The sequence below is a fragment of the Suncus etruscus genome, chromosome 17 (genome assembly GCF_024139225.1).
Source record: "Suncus etruscus isolate mSunEtr1 chromosome 17, mSunEtr1.pri.cur, whole genome shotgun sequence".
Taxonomy (NCBI): domain Eukaryota; kingdom Metazoa; phylum Chordata; class Mammalia; order Eulipotyphla; family Soricidae; genus Suncus; species Suncus etruscus.
Genome location: NC_064864.1, coordinates 12,793,473 through 12,809,108, shown reverse-complemented (window position 1 = coordinate 12,809,108; position 15,636 = coordinate 12,793,473). Strand labels below are relative to the sequence as shown.

The 15,636-nt window shown below is 31.7% G+C and overlaps 1 protein-coding gene and 1 pseudogene across 1 annotated transcript in view; both read right to left on the bottom strand.

Annotated features, from left to right (window-relative positions):
- The window catches only part of PCDH15 (protocadherin related 15), a 1,226,762-nt gene that overhangs the window by 1,152,328 nt on the left and 58,798 nt on the right, over positions 1-15,636 (bottom strand). The gene's annotated exons all lie outside the window — the stretch shown is intronic.
- LOC125995186 (uncharacterized) lies at positions 3,357-3,452 on the bottom strand (annotated as a pseudogene).

The following is a 15,636-nucleotide window of genomic DNA, read 5'->3' as shown; positions in this document are numbered from 1 at the left end:
AAGCAAAATGATAATGTTTCGAGAATGTTGTGACTGGCTTAAAAAATTAAAATGTAATGGGAGAGTGCTCTAAAGCTTTGTCCTGCTAGCCATGAAAAAAGCAATAAAGTGCCTTTCAACTAGTATTCTAAAAATCTGGCTTTTAAAGCGACAATACAGAAAAAAAAAATCTTTCTGACCTTATCACTTCTTCAGAGAAAAAAGGCCTTGTCAACTTAGGTTGTACTTTAATATAGTAAAATAGGAGGCAGTAAACTTGTGTGAGAAAACTTGTGCCTGGCTTCCTCTAGACTAGATTTTCTCAAGCTTTTCTAAATGTGTCTTTTTTTCTGACTTTCATGGTAAGGCAGCCATATATGCCGTCTCAATTGTGACCCTTTGATATATTTCAGAGGCACAAAGAAACCCTGACTGAGAAATTCTGCTTTATATTATTCTCCCAAGCACTGATTATTTTTTGTTGCTATATTTTTTGTATATTTTTACTTGTGACTAAAAGTGTAATTGTGAAGCTAGCTACTACAGGGTCTTGTATTTGGCAGATTTTGCTTTGATCCATGATAGCAAATACATTCCCTTGAGTACCATCAAGATTCCTAAACTCACAGTGGTTCCACTGTGGCCCCAAAATGAAATAATTGAACAAAGAAACAAAAACAAAAACACAGAAGTATGATTTCTGAATCTGTTGGTCATTTGCCTGAAGCATCAAGCGTTAGTATGATCTTAGAGTCCATGTTCTTAGTTTTATTTGAAAAACTAAATATATTGAAGAATGGAAGAATGAAGAGAGAATAGCAAAACAATTTATGTTACTTTCATTAAATATATAAATAAAAATGTTAAACATGTTTTATTTTTCTACACATCTATTATAAATATGTAGCTTATCCTAGTGAAAATATTAAAAATGGAATGTTAGATCAGAGTGAAATTACAGGTGGTAGGCTGTTTGCCTTGCATAAAGTCAACTCACATGTGATTCCCCATAACGCCATATAATTCCCCAAGCACTGCTAAGAGTAATTTCCTGAAGTTTTCCGATGTGACAAAAATAACAATAACAAAAAAATCAAAGGTAGTATCTTACTTAAAAGTGAATAAGATTCATATTAATAGTAAGTATATAAATTAAGTTTAAAAATAAAAAACTCAGAATCACGAACACTGAAAAGTACTTTTTTTTTGCTGGGCTCTCACACTGCATAGTCTGGCTTTTAGTTTAGGCTCAGAGTCACTGAAAATGATGCTAGATCCATGTATTCCAGATAATGTCAAGATCCTTACCAAAATAAATAGATAAATAAATAAATAACATAACATAACATAACATAACATATTATGAAGGTCTCTTTTCTCATCAAGTTAATTTTTTTTTTATTTTGGGCCACACGTGGTGACACTCAGGGGTTTACTCCTGGCTATGTGTTCAGAAGTCCTTCCTGACTTGGGGGACCTTATGGGATGCCGGGGGATCACACTACAGTCCCTCCTGGATAAGCCATGTGCAAGGCAAACGTCCTACACTTCGGCCCCTCATCAAGTTAAATTTTAAAATCTTCTTAGTTGTTGATGATGAAGCATGGCAAGGACAAAGACTTCCAATGCTTCTTAGCAAATAATAAAAATGATCAGATATTGAACTTCTTAAGATGGTTCTAATCTAGACTGTGTCATGAGGCAAATAAATATCCAAAAAACGAGGTAGTGACAACTTCTTTCTTTTGTTTAATCTCAAATTACCAACAAAGGTGAAACATCCTACACTTACAGTTTGTAACATCCTTGCATCTGACATTTGTATTAATCTTTGTATTAATGTCATCTCTCCACAGTAATTTTTTTACACAATTTTACTGTGCACTCAGAACCAACATTTTACTATGGTTAAAAGTATGTTTTTGTCCTGTCTAGGCCCTTATTATATCCCAAGATATCGGTTCTATATGTTTAACTTCAATAGAAAATCATAAAGATAATCTAATTTCTATGTTCTAAGAATAAAAATAATTCTCTTAAGGTTTACTTCAAAGAACATCTAAACTAAGTATAAAGACTACAAACAAACACACTATTTTCCATTTGACCTATGGTCATTTAAAAATTCGCCCTGCAAAGCTTTATGCCCTGCCTTTATTTATGGTTACTTGATCAATTATTCTGTTATTTATGGGTATGCATTATGGTCACTGTGAAATTCTGATGTATTCATTGACATTCAAACAGAGACCTGAAACTTAGCTCACAGACTTTATCTTTATCAACGTTAATATATTTCACCTTCACTTCAGGGACACAATTTCATAAACACACCTGAGTGCTGTTGTCATCACCAGATGCATTCTGCCTTATTTGCATTCCACATTTTGTTTCCTTAACATCCCCTTAAATTCTAAAGCTCTCACACACCCATTAATCAAGCACACAACAACATTGAGATAATCTAGTCATTTCGCTTTTCTGTCAAATCCCTTCCTGCTTTCATTTCCTTCCTCTCTCCAGCTCTCATTCTCTGCAACACTTCTATCTATGCATTTTATCAGCATATTCGTGACTTTTGTGCCACTTGATCCTCTTGTTCAATGTTCTTTGATAAAAAAAACCAGCTGTCATATTTATCATTTTTGAGTGTTGCAATAAAATTTGATGTCAGGATAATATATAAGAACTCATTACAAGTGCTGATTTATTTTGAATTTTCCCATCTAATATCAACAAATATGTGGACATTAGAAGCTCGCATCTCTGTAAGGCTCTTTTCTACAGCTTAAACATTATGTGTTAGCGAAAAATATATATACGTATACGTAAATTTATGTTTAAGGTAAGAAATGAATATATTCCATATATTAAATCATTAAAATAATTGAATTTTGAAGATAACATTTAGCATGCATAATTATTTAACATCTAGAATTTGCCATCAGAACTGATCAAATTCAATATGTAAATTTATTTTATAAGTGGTTCTCAAAAAGACAAAGTTAGAATTTCTGTATTAATGAATATCCATCCTAGGCTAGAGCGAGCAAAGCAGACTCCTTACTCCTTGCTCCACTGCTCTGGCCCCTACACTCATAATTTATGCTTAAATGAACACATAGAAATTTTCTCCTAATCACAAGTATTTATCCACCTTGTTTTTTGGGTTTTTTTGTTTGTTTGTTTTTTTGGGGGTCACACCCGGCAGTGCTCAGGGGTTACTCCTTGCTCCACGCTCAGAAATCGCTCCTGGCAGGCACGGGGAACCATATGGAATGCCGGGACTTGAACCAATGACCTTCTGCATGAAAGGCAAATGCTTTACCTCCATGCTATCTCTCCAGCCCCGTGACCTCGATTTTAATCCCCCCGAGATGGGGTGCACCGTTTCCGGATAGAGGACGTATCAGATATGAAACTGATAAGACCAGATACTACACTTGATCTTAGCCAAAAGGCCCAGAAGCGATATTCACTTTTTTTTTAATTGAAAGAATAGGTTTTGCATGTTTGGTTTGGGTGACTGCTAGCTATTCTCAGGACTTATTTCTGCCTCTGCCCTCGGAGATCTCTACTCAGGGAACCATATAGGGGGTGCCAACTATTGAAATTAGGTCAGTAGGTAAGTCGGGTACCTTTCCTAATGTACTCTCCAGGTTTCTGAATGTATTGTTAGTTTTTCAAACTTAAATATGTGTATATAAATGTTCTGCTACATATGTAGTTCCTTTTCTTTTTTTTCTTTTTTTTTTTTTTTTTTTTTTTTTTTGGTTTTTGGGCCACACCCGGCGTTGCTCAGAGGTTACTCCTGGCTGTCTGCTCAGAAATAGCTCCTGGCAGGCACCGGGGACCATATGGGACATCGGGATTCGAACCAACCACCTTTGGTCCTGGATCGGCTGCTTGCAAGGCAAACGCCGCTGTGCTATCTCTCCGGGCCCTGTAGTTACTTTTCTAAGATTCATATAAAATAACCTTATAATTGACTAGCTATCTCTTAAGAAACAAGTTATTCATGTATAAATCTATAATTGCCTATATTTTATGCATTAAGATATAAAAACAGCTGTTAAATAAGTTACTAGACCTTAGTCTAGTGTCAGTATGTGTATGACAAATTAGGTAGTCGTGTCTAATTCTCTAAGGCAGGAAAACCGAATGAAGCATTATCATAAAGACTAAATATAGATATTGGCTTTATTCTAGACATTTAGATATGTGGACAGGATAAAAACTATTGGATAGTTCATTTTTGAAGCTGTTTTTTAGACCTATGTGAGTGAAACAGTGTATTTCAAATGTTATGCAATATATAAACCAAAACAGGGGAAAAGATGAAAAAGAAATTTAACTTAGTCCACTACCAGAAACGTTTAATTTAATAATATTACTGGTTAAACATAATCATAAAATTAAATTATGAGAAACACAATATATACTTGATGCTCAATACATAAAAGCATGATTTGTAAACAGAAATATTAATATATAAAAATATTAAGAAACATCTTAGAAAAATGCTGAAAGGCATTCAATAAAATGCATTGATTCTTATTTAAAAATGTCCAAATAATGTAAAGTCAAAAGAAAATTATTTTTCTTTGACATTCACATTAAAGATTACAGTCAAATGGTTCATATTATATAATTATAGTCTAATCATTCTATTACTCATATTAATACTGTAATTATATTATTGAATTTATATTCTCATTAAGCAGTATACATAAATTTAAAAATAAAAATAATTGTTATCTGTGGCCTAATTGATAGTATAGATATCTATATGTTTGTAGTATATGTAGCATATACATAGATAAATATCTATAGAAAAATTTGCATTAAACTATATAATTTAACATGCTTCCTAGAAAAGTTTTTTTTATTAATATCTTTATTTAAACACCTTGATTACAAATATGAATGTACTTGAGTTTCAGTCATGTAAAGAACACCCTCCTTCACCAGTGCAACATTCCCATCACCAATATTCCAAATTTAAAAGAAAAATTCTAATATAAAAATGTACTCTTATTTTATTACAGATGTAGTTCTGGTATGGAAATTCTTATCAATAAATCTCTCACACATCCAAGAATCATAACCTTCATAACCTCCTTTATGTTTATTTGTTTTTTGGTCATGCCTGATAGCAATCAGGGGTTACTCCTGGCTCTGTACTAGAAATTACTCCTAGTAGGCTCAGAGGATGACTATTTGGGATGCCTGGAATTGAACCTGGGTCAGCAATGGGCAAGGCAAACAGTCTACCTGCTGTTCTATTGCCCACAAAAATCACTTTCATTTGTATTTTCCCAAAGAGAATAATACACTTTCAAAATTATTAAATTTCATCTTAAACACAAACTGAGCAAAAATATAGTCTTCCATATTTTTTTGTTTTATTTTACATCTGCAAACCACTAAAATTTTACAATGGCTTTGGGGGCAAGCTTTCCAATGTATAAATTTATTCTGATAAAATTAATTGAGAAGTATAGATATAAATATATTTCAAACTGTAAGTGTATTCTAATTATAATTTAGGGTAAGACAGATAGGGCTCAAAAACTAGTTTTTTGAACATTGAGGTGTAAGAAATTAAAGACTGAAGTGTAAAAAATAAACAGGAAGAAAGAAACTATGACAAAACTCTAAAGTTTATCTGCTTGAGCAAAGTTCTTTTCATAAATTCTAAATATTATTAAATTTAACTTCTCAAAAAAGACAGATAAAATATAAAGATATTGTGATATATACACAATGGAATACCATGCAGCTTTAAAAATACTAACTCATCTAATCTATAGTAGCATGGGGCCAACAGTAAAGTCAAGGGAAGGACAAATACGAGATATTTTCAGTCATCTCTGGTATATATACACAAGGGAAAGAAAGATTTCTAATAGCGATAAAACTTGTCCCTGGCCTATAACCCTGATAATGCCAAATAAGTTGAGGCATGAATGATATCCAACTATGAGGTAGACTGGAAATAACATAGGTCCCTAAAACAATATTTTAGACATGTTGATGGGGTCTGTGAGGCTACTTAGAAATATAAAAATCAGAAATTCTAAAACTTTTATAAACTTTGATATTTTTTAATTTGTTATTATATCTTTTCTTTTAGTTTACAAAGTCAGGGAGGGACCTGATGATTGAAATTAAGTTGGTACAGTATTTGAAAATTTATTATTTACAATATAGTAAATCCAAGTGGAAAGAAAGAAAGAGAGAGAAAAAGAAAGAAAGAAAGAAAGAAAGAAAGAAAGAAAGAAAGAAAGAAAGAAAGAAAGAAAGAAAGAAAGAAAGAAAGAAAGAAAGAAAGAAAGAAAGAAAGAAAGAAAGAAAGAAAGAAAGAAAGAAAGAAAGAAAGAAGAAAGAAAGAAAGAAAGAAAGAAAGGAAGAAAGAAAGAAAGAAAGAAAGAAAGAAAGAAAGAAAGAAAGAAAGAAAGAAAGAAAGAAAGAAAGAAAGGAAGGAAGGAAGGAAGGAAGGAAGGAAGGAAGGAAGGAAGGAAGGAAGGAAGGAAGGAAGGAAGGAAGAAAGAAAGAAAGAAAGAAAGAAAGAAAGAAAGAAAGAAAGAAAGAAAGAAAGGAAGGAAGGAAGGAAGGAAGGAAGGAAGGAAGGAAGGAAGGAAGGAAGGAAGGAAGGAAGGAAGGAAGGAAGGAAGGAAGGAAGGAAGGAAGGAAGGAAGGAAGGAAGGAAGAAAAAGAAAGAAAGAAAGAAAGAAAGAAGGAAGGAAGGAAGGAAGGAAGGAAGGAAGGAAGGAAGGAAGGAAGGAAGGAAGGAAGGAAGGAAGGAAGGAAGGAAGGAAGGAAGGAAGGAAGGAAGGAAGGAAGAGAAAAGCATAGTTCAGAGGTAAATGTATGCTTTGCATACATGAGGCCCCAGACTGTATCTCTAACATCCCACATATGGATAGCCTTTTTCTAGTTGTCACAAGGAAGAGCCTCCCCATGAGAAAGAAAATAATGAAGATATGTTCTCCAGGTTTTTATCAGATTGCCAATGCACTTAATTTTATTTTAAGGTTGAGTGGTCGGAAGCCACCACTCGTCCTCTAAACTTGTTCCTGGTTTACTCCTGGCAAAGCTCAGAAAAGCAAACGTGATGCTGGCATAAAACACAACCACAATCATGTTTGTAAGCAAGGTGTTTAAATAAAAAATATTATTAAAAATAAACTAGATTAGAAACTGGAAAAAACTGGCTCAATTAAATATGAAGCAAGCACAGATTTTCTTCTGGGTGTGTTCAGGGTAGCATATATGATGTTGGCATAATAACTGCTGAAACAACAGATTTCAAGCTCTTATGCATAATTTCTCTTCTGTTCAGCAGTCTAGTTTATATTCTGATCCTATATAAAATTCTATGAGAATACTTGCAATTATTCTGCCCAATGGTATGTGCACTGTAAAAATCAAAGCATTGGGTCTGGAGCAATAGCACAGTGGTAGGGCATTTATTTGCACATAGATGACCTGGGACGGACCTGGGTTCGATCTCCTGCATTCCAAGTGGTCCCCTAAGCCTGCCAAGAACAATTTCTGGGCTCTGAAACAAGGGTAACTCCTTAGTGTACTGCCTTGTGTGTCATCTAAACAAAATAAGCAAACAAACAAAAACTCATATGTATAATAGTATCCTAGAATAATGATTTATTTTCTACATGTCCATTAATCTATTTATTTTAACTATAATTTAGGTTATATGGAACTTGTAAAATCTTACAAATTATAAGCTGTAAAAGCTAAATGTTGTTTGCAAATAGTATTTGCAATAAGTGAAGAGATTCGTTGATTATGTAAATGGACACCGCCAGACCTTTTGTTCTTTCTTCATGTCAATATCCAGTATTACCTTTGTGATATACATTGAGTTATGGATATAAGTTAAGAAAGTAAGCATAATATATAATATGTATTATATAATATAATCAACATAAATATATTTAAAGCATAGAGCAACACAACTTATGCCTCATTTTAACTTGTATGTTTCTTAGCCCTTAAGTCCTAAAACAATGCTTTTAATATAAAGTAAGCCTAAATAAATAAGACACTTTTCCAAATAAAAGTCATTTATAGCATTAAAATAGGGTCATGAAAGTTGGGTGCATAGTGGGTAGAGAAAGTGCATGAAGATCTTACATTCAGAAGTCCCTGTGTTGATCCATGACAACACAATGTATCCAGAGCATTGATCTTGGAGTATCATCTGAGAATTTTTAAGTGTTCCCACAAATGACCCACAAAATATTAAAGCAATTGTAGTTTACTGTCCCCCTTTTCCAATTGGTATTTCAGTTTCAAATATAGTGCCTTATTCTCTATCATTCTCACAGGTCTTTATACTATTCCTTTGGACACATTATTTCTACAGTTTAGCAGAAACTGTTCTATATGTAGTTCTCATGTTTTTCACCCTCATTACCATCATAACATTTCAGTATTGATATTTTAAAAAGTCATATTTTCTTGAATGATTATTCCAAAAATATTCTAAATAATTATCACGAGTATATTCTCATGACCATCTTATGTCTCCATCATTAACATTAATATGTAATAATAAGAGACAAAGTTGAAAAATATATATCAATAATAATTAAAATTTTATAAATTTTCCTAAATAAACTAAGTAAACTAAGTAAAATTTTCAGCTGGGTATGAAGCTCAGCAGGAGATTATGTGCCTTGTCATACGCTGAGTTCAGTACCTTTCACCAAAAAATATTAACTAAATTCCTAAGTGTATAAATGCATGATAAGTTTAACATGCTTATCTGTATGTAAAATATATCTTTATTTAATTGTTTTTAAAAATTGGGGGGGAAAGATTTGGGGCCATGCCCATCTGTTTTCAGTTCTTTCTGCTGCTCTTTGCATGTGTTCTCTACTGGCAGTATTAAGTGGATAACCTCTGGTTCCAGGAATCAACTGTGGTAGGTTATATACAAGGCAAACAACCTATTCTTTTTACTTACACCCAGCCCCAAAGTTTCTCTGAATTTATATTCATTTTTATAGAAAATCTTGCAACATTTACAAAAGTTTTTCTTATTCTTTTTGTTTTTGGGTCACACCCGGTAGCCCTCAGGGGTTACTCCTGGCTCTATGCTCAGAAATCGCTCCTGGCAAGCTCAGGGAATCATATGGGATGCTGGGATTGGAACCACCATGCTCCATCGTTTAAGACAAACGCCTTACCGCTGTGCTATCTCTCCGCCCCCCTATAAAGAATATTTAATTAGCAGTGGCTAGATTTGAGTTATTTATTAATTAAGCACATACAATATTTTATTACTAATATTCTAAATTTAAGCACATACAATATTTAATTAACTACATATAACCTAGTTTGAGCTAAGAAGTGGTTCAATGGTAAAAGTATAATGATGTATTTTTATATTTTTGAAGACATTCATATAATTTTCCTAAATAAACTACAAGTTTACAACTACAATGATAAATAAAGACTTTCATAAGTCGATAAACCTTCAGTGTGCCCAATTTAAAATTTCTTCTAATCAAATCTAATTTGTCCTAGATGAAATATTTGTTCAATACAATAACAGCTTTATTTTGTTCATAGAACAATTTAATTATCATGATTTTATTTATTTATTTATTTATTTATGATTTTATTTTGCTCAGTCTGTGTAATTATGTTCAGGAAACCATACTGAGCACAACATTTTAAAGACCTTCTCCAAACATTAATTGTACTATATGAATAAGAAGTAATCAATATGTTTATTAGAAAGTGAAATAAAAATGTGCTCATATAGCAGAAACCATGGGATTTCTCTATCTCTCCACCCACACTCAGCTTTTTCTTCTTCTGATGTTGTGTGACCAGCAATTGTATATACTCTTGTAAATTCTGATGATGATGCTTAGAAACATTAAGATTGTGCTTACATACAGGTTCACAGGAAGAGAATCAAACTACTAGTCATGATGTTTATCTATTCATTTGTGATGTTCAGGGAGCTTAATTTCCTAAAACTTGGGCATGTCATCACACTTCAGAATGTGGATTCTTTCTGTAACAAACAGCAGAGCTAGATGAACTGAATTTGGTTACAGTTGGTGATCAGATCCTTGCCTCACACCTACAAAGCTACATTTAGTCACTGGTTTCTAAATGAGACTTTTTTCTTCCTCCCATGTTCTACCTTGCTCACCCCTCCTCTTCATCATCTCTAGTTCTACTCAGAGTTTGCTCTGATCTCTTTACAGGTCACTCCTGGCAGTGGTCAGGAGTATATAGATGGTGCTGAGGATTGAACCCAGAATGGCCACATGCATGGCAAGTGTCTTACACCCTGTACCATTGCTTGAACTTCTACACAAGGTCAAGATCAGAAACTGAAGTTAGAATATGTAGGCTAAATAGAAAAACATGTGTGACTATTAAAAGTTGTTTATCTTCTACAGACTTCCTTTATTCCACACCCCAAAGGGAAAGCATACTTTACTACAGTGTCATTTCCCAAAATGTTATACATTTTTCTGTCTTTTATACAAATTGTCAATACGTCTATATAAGCTATAAACTAAAGAGTGTTTCTATAATAAAAATGCTTCCAGAATATATATATAAAAAGTCAAAGCAAAATGCATACTTGAGAGTCTTAAGTTTCCTATAAAATGTTTTAGTCTCAAAACTGTTTAACTAAGCATTTGCAACACATTTATATGTGTGAACCATCATAAAAAAAAAAAAAACTCTCCTGGAGTTTAAAATCTACTTATATCACTGGAAAATTTCTTAAAGGAAAGATATTTTAGGAAAAATTGATAAAATATTTTAAAAATAGAGGTGTTAGATTAATAGTAAAATTAAAGCTATGGCTAATTACAAAGCTTTCATAAAGATAAAGTCAGTATTATTAAATTAATTTCAGACACTTTAGTTAATTATTAGGTGATCAAGAAGTATTATGGATGAGTGAAGGTCATTATGATAATTATCAAAACATATATATATATATATATATATATATATATATATATATATATATATATATATATATATATATATATATATATATTGGTTTTGAGTCACACCCTGCTGCACTCAGGGGTTACTCCTGGCTCTACGCTCAGAAATCGCTCCTGGCAGGCTCAGGGGGACCATATAGGATGCCAGAATTTGAACCACCATCCTTCTGCATGCAAGGCAAAAGCTCTACTTCCATGCTATCTCTCTGGCTCCATGATAGTATATATTATTAATATTTAATTGAAATTAAAGTTTACAGTAGTTTGGTAAATGAATACATGAGGATAACATTATTAGGTATTATTAGCTGGATTTTCAAGATTCAGAAAAATGGTTTTATAGATTTTATGGAAATTGCATAGATGTGACAAAAATAATTTTGTAAAAATAGTTGAAGACCATGAATACACAAATGATTTAGGTATAAAAGATCATAGATGAGTGCTTGTTTTTGCATACAGCTTTCTTGGTTTGATTACTTGAGTATTGTCAGAAATGGTCCCTGAATAAAAGCCAATGATAAGTCCTGAGCAAAAACAATAAGATGCCTCTACAAACTGGATATAAATTTAGAAAATTATATATCTGATTTATTCAAATGTAGTGCACAATGAACTCATATTACTTAACAGAGTGAGGCTAATGTGAATAGAAAATTATGTTTAATCTAAACACATATTTTCTTATATTAATATTTGATTAACTAAGAAAAATTTTATATAAGTATCAATAAAAATTAGAGAAGATTTCATGTATTTTTGAAAAGCATTGCCATCTATGAATGTAAGAACTGATATTTAAACTCTTTAGATGTTGTATTTCTAAATGAACCCAAACTGTTTTAGTGTGTTTACCTAAATTTTTATCTGGATTTCACTTAACCTAAAAGGCACATATTTTCAGAGGAGAATAATTATAAGCTCATAACTAAACTGCTTTCTTTTATAATTTATTTGTATGTTGTTTGGATTTTGTAAATTAAAATATATATAAATCTATGGCTCACTAATTATGCTTAGCAAATTATGCTTCTTGGTTTTCATGAAAATCTTTATATTTAATTATTAATTGCAATTGGATATTAGATGCTTTGTTTTAATATATGTAGGGTAATAAAATAATTATTGAAATAAAGAAACCAGGTAAACAAAAAATAAAATTATAGAGGTGAGAAGTAAAACTAGAAGAAAATTACATGTAAATTTATCCTATGTAAGATAATTAAACAGCACAAGTTTATATGATATATCCAAATTAAAGTGATGCAAAAACAACACTTTATTTATAATACATGTTTAAATATATAAATAAAATGTATTTAGTATAGTATTATATCAATTACAAACAGGTAAGCAGAAGATATGAAGAAAATCAAAATGTTTAAGGAATTGGAATAAGGCAAAAATAAAATGAAGTTAATCAAATTACACACATAAGTAAAAACTGACTTAAGAAAATAATAAAGATTTGATACTTTAAGAGCTTTTACAATGTAGGCAAATACTTATATAAAGTGATATTAAAGGTCAATATGATGATCAGTTATGTGAATAACTCACATTAAAAATAACAGATATCAGTGACCAAAATCTATATATAAATCTAATTACCAGTTATAAACCAAAAATTGTAGAGCTACAAAAAATACGCCTCTCATATCTTCAGCTTTCTAACTTTAGAGGAGTAAGGTAGACATAATGCAATATAAAATTCACAACAAAATACTAATCTATATGTATTATGTTTGTCAATTACAGGAGAATGTTCCATTGACAAATGCATATGTGCTTACATGGCTGCAAGCCCATGACATCAAGCTTTGAGCTCAGAAATACCTGCACTAACTACAACCATGATGATGATGAGAGAGAGAGACATAGAATGTCTGTTTGGAATACAAGCTGGGAGTGTGGGGGATAAGAAAGATGGGGAACATTGGTGATAGAAGAGTTAAATGGATCAAGGGTGGTGTAGATTCAATGACTGAAACCCAACTAAAAACGTCTTTGTAACCATGGTGCTTATATAAAGAAATTATTATCAAAAAGATAAAAATAAAATAATGATGTCAGTTGAGAATAAATTATACAGATGTTAGCCTAAAGAAGTATAACACAATTATTAGAGTATATGTTTACCTATTATTTTTTGTATCATGATATCTCAGTTTCACTGCATTCAATTTGATAATGACATTGGCATCAAGCTACATTTAATTTCAAGCTAGCAGAAAATTGGGTTCTAAGTTTGTAAGCTATAAAGCAGCAACAAAGTTATTTATGATTTGTCAGAAACAAATGTGCCTTTGAATCAAAAATCATAGAGCTACTAAAACTCCCAGCTGGAATAAATCTTGGAGATAATCTAATTATTTTATAGAAGAGGAAATGGCTACCTAGAGAGATTAGAAAATTGAAAGATGGCCTGGCAGTTTCATAGTAAAGGCAGCATTAGAATTTGAGTCTCCTGACTCTCACACAAAACTGCTCTCTTCATTACAACTTATTGCTTCCCAAAATATATCACTGGTTTACCAAGGAGACTCCATTGCATTATTATCTGCGAAATATGTATGAAAAGATTTTATAGAACTGCATTTTTATTTCCAAGAAATGTGATTTTTAAAGTAAATATATAATGTCATGGTTGGCATTCAATGTAAACAGTTAATTGCAATACCATCTTTATAAATTGTATTTCAATAATTATAATGTATTATCAATAATTTATTATCATATAATTATTTGTGTGAACATATTCTGGAAGCAGGGGTAAATGTTTGAATTGCCCACCATTTTTTGGTCATATGTTTATATATTTATTTTTAAGGTACATTTATGAAAGGGGCATAAATTCATGAAAGTAATTATTTATAATTAGTGTTAAAAGAACTGTCTTATTAATGTTTAAAGGCTGTCCAAAGTGTTAGCATTTTAAGAAGTCATTCCTATTCTTAGAAGTTAAGTTTTTTGTTTGTTTATTTGTTTGTTTTCTACTTTTGTTTTGGGGCCACATCTGGTGGTGCTCAGAGATTACTGCTGGGTCTGCACATGGTGATCAGTACTGGTGGGTTTTAGGGACCATACACAGTAATAGGAATTGAAACCCAGTCAGTTGTATTCAAAGCAGAATGATAAATCAGAAAATCAACCCATTTTCTACTAATCAAAAATACTTAAATAGTTCTACTAATCAAAAATATTTAAATAGTTTCAGAGAGCTAATGCATTTAGATAAGGTCCTTGCCTTGCATGCAGCTGACCCAGGTTCATGCCTAGCATCACATATGGTCCCCAAGCATCACCAGAATGGTTCCTTATTAGAACCAGAATTAAGTCCTGAACAGTGCTTGAATATAGCCCAATAAAATCCATCAACAAAGAGAATAAATATTTGGCAATAAACTTAACCGAGTATAGAATAATTTTTACATTGAGAATTATGAATTACAGAAATAAAAATAAAAACATAGGAAGATGTTCTAGGGGTTAAAAATAACATTAAATATATAAGACCAAAGTAATATATAGATTTATAGCAGTTCCTAACAAAATTCAAATGTGTCGTTAATAAAAAAAAAACTGAACAATCATAGTAATTATTTCAAACCATGGACACCTTAGAAATAAAAATCATGAGGAAAAAAATAGGAGCTGTGTTTCCTTTTTTTTTTTTTTGGTTTTTGGTCCACATCAGATGTTTTCTGGCTCTGCACTTCAGAAATTGCTCCTGGCAGGCTCGGGGGACCATATGGTATGTTGGGAATTGAACCTATGTCTGTCCTGGGTCAGCTGTGTGCAAGGCAAATGCCCTTCCGCTGTGCTATCTCTCTGGCGTCCATGTTGCCTCCTTTTGAGCGATACTTTAAAATAAAAATAGTTAAAATATCACATGTTAGAATAAGAAAGACACAGGTCTAAATATACTACGAAAAGCATACATAATACACAAACATTAAATTTAAAAAGATGAAATGTTTGGATACAAGACATAAAACTATTAAAAGGCATACATATAGACATGGCCATATAATACTTGACATTGGACCTACAAATAGCTCCAAGAATTCATTCCAACAGCAAGGGAAATGAGATAAAAACAGACAAGTGACTCCACAACTCAAATCTTCTTTCCATCAATAGAAAGAAACTTACATCAAAACAACAGTATATTTTAATTGATTGAGAAAGTTATTTATTTGCACATAATACTTTCTCTATGAAGTTAATGTACAAAATATTCAATGAACTAATAAAGAATCATATAGCAAGCTCAAAAATATTTTAAAATGATAAGAGGATTTAAATAAATACTTCAAAGAAGACAAAATAACTAATAATAGCATGAAAAACAATATTATTTTCTTATTAAAAAATAAAAATAAAAGCAACAAAAATATAAAAGTTTGAACCTGTCATAATATCTAAAACTAAGATATAACGAGTTTTATGGAGGACATGGAGAGACCAGTATTTTGTACATGGTTTATACTTTTATCTCATTTCTTTGCATAAAACAGACAAAACAGTATATAAAATTGACAAGACATCCACCTTGAATTGCTGTAACTGCTAGCAAAAAGTAGTGATAAGGATGGGTGATGAAAATTAGACCAGAGATAACATAAAGTGGAGCTGC